Genomic DNA, 8,212 nt, shown 5'->3' on the forward strand with positions numbered 1-8,212 from the left:
AATCCAAGATTAATTTAGGACATAGGTGGGAATATAGTTCTCTTTATTTCTATTATGCGGTATTAATATCTAAGTACATGGATCTGCAGGAATATGTAAAATAGTTTTTGTAACATATTTAATTACAAACAATAACGTATGGAGCATACTGCATACTGATAGAAAATTTGTGTGCTAATGATTTAACCATAAGGGGTCCGCATCAGTAACAATGGATGTTTAATAATGATTTTCATCATTATAGAATTATAATACTATGGATTGAGCTGACATTGTATTTAATTACAGATTGTTATCTATATTGATTAAAAAGACTCTACAGGTGGTTACTTGTGCAAAACTAATATAGCTAATTATCACTGTATTTTTATTTAATATTGTCTATTCTATTTGTAGTGTTATATTTAATAATAGATACTAACCTAGTACACAGTGGGTCACTTTCTGTTGTTACAACTATTTCTCTTTATATGGGTTTAGGTGATATAATGAGAGTTTACCATAGATTAGCAGCGTAATTGACATAGCTGACGATCAGGCCAGCTCCTTGTCTAAGAGACAGATGATATCAGCCGAACAGCATATACTGCTCCCTCCCCTTTATTCAATACCACATGCCCATTGGTGGATTATGCTGTCAATAACAAACAGCAACCTATCAGTTTACAGCCAGCACTATTTATTTCTGGCATGCACATGACAGCATGGTGCTTCCTTTGATAAAGCCCCGGCAAAACACGTGTCAGACAGCCTGCTGGTGGGCTCCACAGTGCGCACTCTGGACCCCTGCACCACGGACGATCATACAGAAGGGAGACAATATTGGCAGGTACTTTCTTCCTTCTACTTTTTCCTGCTCTCTCATTATAGCCAGCTGCCTGGATTCCCTGCGCTGCTGTACGGCAACAGGGATACTGGTGAGACTGGGCTGTAACAGCAGAAGCAGCTTTCTAATTTCTGGTGCCAGTTCCTGGGACTCTCATTCCCTGTCCTCTAATATCTAAGACAGGCAACAGCAGATCCTGGGCATATAAGCACACCACTCTATACCTGTATCTATATTAGGAAAATATTTAGTACCATATGTACTCTCCCAGATCGGAATAGAGGGACGCCTCTAATAACCTCCATATTATATATATAGGTGGTATCCGTGGTGTTCAGCATTTTAATATTGTGGTATCATTATACCTTTTGCATGTTGTATGTATTTGTTTATTATTTCGCCTTTAGTTTTGTATTTGTATGTCAATTGTGATTGTGATACATGTTTTTTATATTTATATGTTATTTGTATATCTAAATATACAGGTGGATCCACTCAACCTTAGAATATCCTACCCTAGATAACAGTACATTACACCTTTATTAACTAATATCACATTAGAAGGCTGTGGTGGGCTCATCTTATGTATTATTTTTTCACTGGTTCCGGTGGATTACTGAGGGACTACTTTCACTAGACATACCATATGTATGTTTCCTGTGATCATTGAAATATTGCATCTTAATATGTGTACTAGGTAGGGTGGTACTTTGATGAATTATCTATTTCAATTGTGCATATATTTATAACTATACCCCCAGCACCATATGCATGGTTTCTGTGATTAGTGAATTATCGCATGTGTACTATTTAGGGTGGCATTTCGATGAATTGTCGATTTCAGTTGTGTATATCATTAGCAAATATTTATAACTATACTTCCAGTACTGTCAAATAGACCTGGATATAGTGGATCACTGTTAATAGATATAGTGTATCATACACTATTAATGTTCTTATTTGTCTATGCTGTCTTTGTATAATAAGTTGATTTTGAGTGTCTATGTTTCATTTTAAGAATTTAATAAACTTTAGTTTTAATATCAACATCAATACATCTATTTCAGATATATTAAATGGGTAAATATATGGTGGTCTGTCTGCTAATTGAGACATTAATGTAAATTTCACATATGATCATGATCTCACTTAGATGTAATCAGTTTGTCCTATTTCTCCTATACTAATTTTGTAGCCATCAATACAGCACAGGAGTGTGCCCTGATAGGAGTCTTTTCTTTTTTTTTTTTTTTCTCTCCTCTTCTAAACCTTGATAATATTTACTCCTGGGATGCACCTCCAGTTTTTGAAATATACCTAGATACGTGTATCCAATAAATCTATAATTAGATCGTTAGAATTAACTGTTTTCCTGTGCAATCAATCCTCTTCCCCTTTTCCTGTATGACAATATTATTTGGGTAATCCCAATTTCCATGACTGGTTGGCACGGAATAACAGCGCGTTTAATTAAAGATCAATTAGAAAACAACAATCAATACAAAATAAAAAAGTATTAACTAATCTTTGAATACTGTTGGATAAATATACACATATTATTCTAGGAATTAATGGCTAACTTTAATTTGAGGAATGAACTGATTAGCAAACAGCGTACAGTAGAGGAATTAGAGGACATATTTCCTGATAGGGTACAGGAGACTGTCCCTAAAGATACTTGGGAACAAGATTTCAAATCTCTTAAACAATTGTTACAAAAAAGAACCAGAACACACTGGGATGCTACTACACTAGAAAATTATATTAAACAAAAAATTTCACCAAGGGGTCTTAGACCTAAGATTTTTCCGGCCTTCCAATTAATTACACCTGGTCTTCAGAATGAATGGGAAGTTAGTCTTCTCAAGTGTTCCCAAGAATTAATGACAATCTTGGTGAAACATGATTTATTAATTCTTGAGGAGTGTGACAAACAAATTGAGATAATTAGTAAGAAATTAGAGCTATGGGAGAAGGACCAACACTTCCAAAAATGCTTTGAAAAAACTAAGGCGGATTTGGAGGAATACGAACAAAACATTATTGATCGCAAAAAATATAAGTTTATGAGAGACAAGCGTGATTTCACTAATGGAACCATTTTCAAGTGGAGTCAGAAAGTAACGAAGAAAAATCAAGCAACACCTTTCAATTCCTATTATACATCTTCAGAGGCTGATACTTCCATTGAAGAAATAGAAGAATCTAACACCAGTAATCAGGTGAATTTCCATCCTTCCACTTCATCCACTTCTTCTTTTTTAGACAATCCTCGAGGACCAAAGCCCAGATTCAGACCACCAAAAGAAAACCGATTAGAAGGGGGAAGAAGAGCAAGGGAAGAAAAAACATGGAACACTCCTATGCCACAAAGGCAATCCCAGAGGATCAACAGGAGGATATAGAGGGAATTAATAACCTGCAAATAATTAATTTATCGAATATATCACTTACCAAAAACCACATTTCTGTATTACAGAAAGGGTTATCATTTTCACCAACTAGTTTCTTCGACCGTTTTAAATGGGAAAAGGATTTACATCTGTTTTGCAGGAAACTCCTCTTAACAAAATTCTTCTCTAATAACAAAGAAGAAAGTCAGGAAGTGACTAAAGCCAATAGTGCTCTCTCTCAAATGCATTCCAATGACAATGAGGATCCAATTGGAATTGAAGGGTGGCTAACTCAAAATTCTGCTAACATTAAAACACTCTCACTTGATACTTCAGAAGAAATTGCAGCCTTGGCAATTTTGGAAGAACTGGAAATCCCTACACACACTCCAGAAGTACCTCAGTCTTCCACTAGGAAGAGACCGATTTGTAAAAGGAAATCATCCTTTTACCCCCAGAATACAAATTGCCCAGAGGTAAAAGTATTCCTAGACTTGGTATCACGAGATCTGGATGATCTTATTATTAACAAAAATAAAGAACTTCAGCAAAGAGAAGAAAAAAATCTTAATGCTGAAGAATTACAAGCATTAAAAGAAATCAGAAATTGGCCCAACATCCTTATCAAACCATCTGATAAGGGTGGGAATGTTGTGATCTGGCCCACTGATCTTTATCTCAAAGAGGCACACAGACATCTAGGAGATAAAGGATGTTATAAACATCTACTGTTCAATCCTACTGATAATTTCTGTATTTTGTACAAAAAAATTATTGATAAGGCCAAGACCATGGACATTATTTCCAAACATGAATATGAATTTTTACAAGTCTCCCATCCGAAGGTACCGACATTTTATTTAATTCCTAAGGTACATAAGAACCAACAGGAACCCCCGGGAAGACCTATAGTGTCAGGCATAGGAGGGCTGTCTGAGCAAGCCAGCATTTTTGTTGACACACACCTACGACATCATGTGACCTCACTGCCTTCTTATGCTCAAGACACACGGGATGTGCTGAGGAAGATTGATGGAGTAAGACTGGAAAAAGGACAGATGCTAGCTAGCATAGATGTAGAATCATTGTACACCAGCATCCATCATCTCCAGGGTATAGAAGCAATAAAATTCTATTTGAATATGGAAGGCCCCTCAGAATTTCATAAATTACTGATAGAACTTCTTGAATTCATATTATATAACAACTATTTTGTGTTTAACAACAAGTTCTTTCTGCAAATACGGGGCACGGCGATGGGAGCAGCGTGTGCTCCCACATATGCAAACCTCTTTTTGGGGTGGTGGGAGCACACGCATGTCTTCTGTGACGAGAACGAGGAGTACACGTCGTGTATACCTCTGTGGACCAGATATATTGACGATATTCTCGTCATTTGGGATGGTACTGTAGATAAATTCCATGAGTTCATGGTAAAGCTGAATGACAATAAGCTTAACATGAAATTTACGTATGAAATCAGTCAAGAAAGCATTACGCTTTTGGATCTCAAATTATGGATTGATTCTGAGGGAAATTTAATGTCTGACCTCTATAGAAAACCAACCTCAACTAACAGCCTTCTACACCACAATAGCTGCCATTTTCCACCCACTATCTCAAATATTCCAAAGGGTGAATTCATGAGGCTGAGGAGAAATTGCTCCAATGATCACCAATTTAACATTCAAAGTGATCTTTTGGCACAAAGATTGATATGCAGAGGATATAGCAAAAAATCAATCAAAACAGCAAGACATATGGTCTCTAGAATCAATAGAGACACCCTAATTTTTCCTATTAACAGCCGAGAAGACCCAGAAAAAGCTAGGAATAAAATACGCTTTATTGGTAACTATTGCGAGGAATGGCGACTTTTGAGAACAATCTTACAAAGACATTGGAACATACTAATGAATGATCCAGATCTTAACAAACGTCTGGACCCAACAGTTCAAATTAGTTGGCGTAGGGCACCAAATTTAAAAGATATACTTGTACATAGTCATTTCACTACAGAGAATAAAAGGAAACCAGGTATCATGGGGTTTTTTCCTTGTGGTCAGTGTAAAGCCTGTCCTAATATGGCCAAGAGGAATGAGATTTTGGATCGATATTGCAAGAAACATAAGATCCGACAATATATAAACTGCAATACCAACGCAGTAATATACTGTCTTGAATGCACCTGCAAAAAACACTATATAGGAATGACAACAAGGCCACTCAAACAAAGAATACTAGAACATATAGGAAATATTAAACATGCTTCTAGTGATTTACAAAAATTCAAGAAAATTACCACGGTAGCCCGGCATTTCCTCTTACAACATCATGGATCATATAAAGACTTGAAAGCATTTGGTCTTGAGAAGGTATCAATGAATATCAGAAAAGGAGATCTCACTCGAGAACTCTTAAAAAGGGAATGCGAATGGACTTTTCGTATGGGCTCAGTTAATCCCTTTGGGATGAATGAAACCATCAATTATAGCCCTTTTCTTGATATTTAGGCCAATCTTTACATCAGCTGAGATCGATATTTTTGTCTTCGATTTGGTTAGGTTGGTATTGACCTTTAGTAAATATAATTACATTTCAATATTTTTCTTTCTTATATTTTTAATCTTCAAGTGTTATATTATTCCCCCTATTGAAGTATGAGGTAATTACAATAATTCATTGTTATATCATACATGTTATCAAATATATCACTATTTATATCATACTTTATTTCACTTTATATATTTTTTGTTTCATTTTCATTTTTTGTCTCACATTATTGCATTTCTGTCTTAAGAATGCTCTTAACACCATTACTTATTTTTGTATATTTTTGATAGTCATTATATCATATTTCATTCATCTTTATTCATATTTATTTTTATTATTATATTTATCAAGAATTTACACCTATTTGTGATCACTACATTCACCTATCAGCACCTTTGTCACATCACTTACCATTACAAGGAATATCTATGTATTTATTAACATTTTTACAAATTACACCCTTTTGTGATCTACTTTCACATAACAGCACTACTGTCACAATTACCTACAATTACACTAATCCAAGATTAATTTAGGACATAGGTGGGAATATAGTTCTCTTTATTTCTATTATGCGGTATTAATATCTAAGTACATGGATCTGCAGGAATATGTAAAATAGTTTTTGTAACATATTTAATTACAAACAATAACGTATGGAGCATACTGCATACTGATAGAAAATTTGTGTGCTAATGATTTAACCATAAGGGGTCCGCATCAGTAACAATGGATGTTTAATAATGATTTTCATCATTATAGAATTATAATACTATGGATTGAGCTGATATTGTATTTAATTACAGATTGTTATCTATATTGATTAAAAAGACTCTACAGGTGGTTACTTGTGCAAAACTAATATAGCTAATTATCACTGTATTTTTATTTAATATTGTCTATTCTATTTGTAGTGTTATATTTAATAATGGATACTAACCTAGGCCCTCATTCAGAGCCGTACGCTCTGAGCAGAGCGCACGCTCTGAATGAGGGCCGGGCTCCATGAAAATGGAGCGTCCTCCTGGACGCTCGTATAGCTGTGGGTCACCACCCACAGGCTATACGAGCGTGCATTTTGATGGCCGCGATGGTCGAGACCATCGCGACCATTGAAATTGTGAGCCAGAGCCTGCGGTTGAGGCTTTCAACCGCAAGCTCCGGAGTGATTTTGGCTCTATCAGAGCCAAAATCACTCCCACTGACATCACTAGTGGTGTCAGTGGGCCGGCTTTTGACGGGAGGCGTTCCCGTGGGAACGCCCCCGTCAGGGAGGCACGCCCCCGGCACGCCTACCAAAGGGGGCGTGCTGTCAATCAACATTGACCGCACGCCCCCTTTGATCGGACACAACGAGCGAAGGACTTTCCTTCGCTCGTCGCGTCTGGCGCATGCGCACGACGGAGCTCCCTCCGTCGTGCGCATGCTCAGTCCATAACATCGACCCACTTGCGAGCGGACAGCCGCTCGCGAGTGGGTCTGAATCAGGCCCCTAGTACACAGTGGGTCACTTTCTGTTGTTACAACTATTTCTCTTTATATGGGTTTAGGTGATATAATGAGAGTTTACCATAGATTAGCAGCGTAATTGACACAGCTGACGATCAGGCCAGCTCCTTGTCTAAGAGACAGATGATATCAGCCGAACAGCATATACTGCTCCCTCCCCTTTATTCAATACCACATGCCCATTGGTGGATTATGCTGTCAATAACAAACAGCAACCTATCAGCTTACAGCCAGCACTATTTATTTCTGGCATGCACATGACAGCATGGTGCTTCCTTTGATAAAGCCCCGGCGAAACACGTGTCAGACAGCCTGCTCGTGGGCTCCACAGTGCGCACTCTGGACCCCTGCACCACGGTCGATCATACAGAAGGGAGACAATATTGGCAGGTACTTTCTTCCTTCTACTTTTTCCTGCTCTCTCATTATAGCCAGCTGCCTGGATTCCCTGCACTGCTGTACGGCAACAGGGATACTGGTGAGACAGGGCTGTAACAGCAGAAGCAGCTTTCTAATTTCTGGTGCCAGTTCCTGGGACTCTCATTCCCTGTCCTCTAATATCTAAGACAGGCAACAGCAGATCCTGGGCATATAAGCACACCACTCTATACCTGTATCTATATTAGGAAAATATTTAGTACCATATGTACTCTCCCAGATCGGAATAGAGGGACGCCTCTAATAACCTCCATATTATATATATAGGTGGTATCCGTGGTGTTCACCATTTTAATATTGTGGTATCATTATACCTTTTGCATGTTGTATGTATTTGTTTATTATTTCGCCTTTAGTTTTGTATTTGTATGTCAATTGTGATACATGTTTTTTATATTTATATGTTATTTGTATATCTAAATATACAGGTGGATCCACTCAACCTTAGAATATCCTACCCTAGATAACAGTACATTACACCTTTATTAACTAA

The sequence above is a fragment of the Taudactylus pleione genome, unplaced genomic scaffold (assembly GCF_031769625.1).
Source record: "Taudactylus pleione unplaced genomic scaffold, aTauple2 ptg000128l, whole genome shotgun sequence".
Taxonomy (NCBI): domain Eukaryota; kingdom Metazoa; phylum Chordata; class Amphibia; order Anura; family Myobatrachidae; genus Taudactylus; species Taudactylus pleione.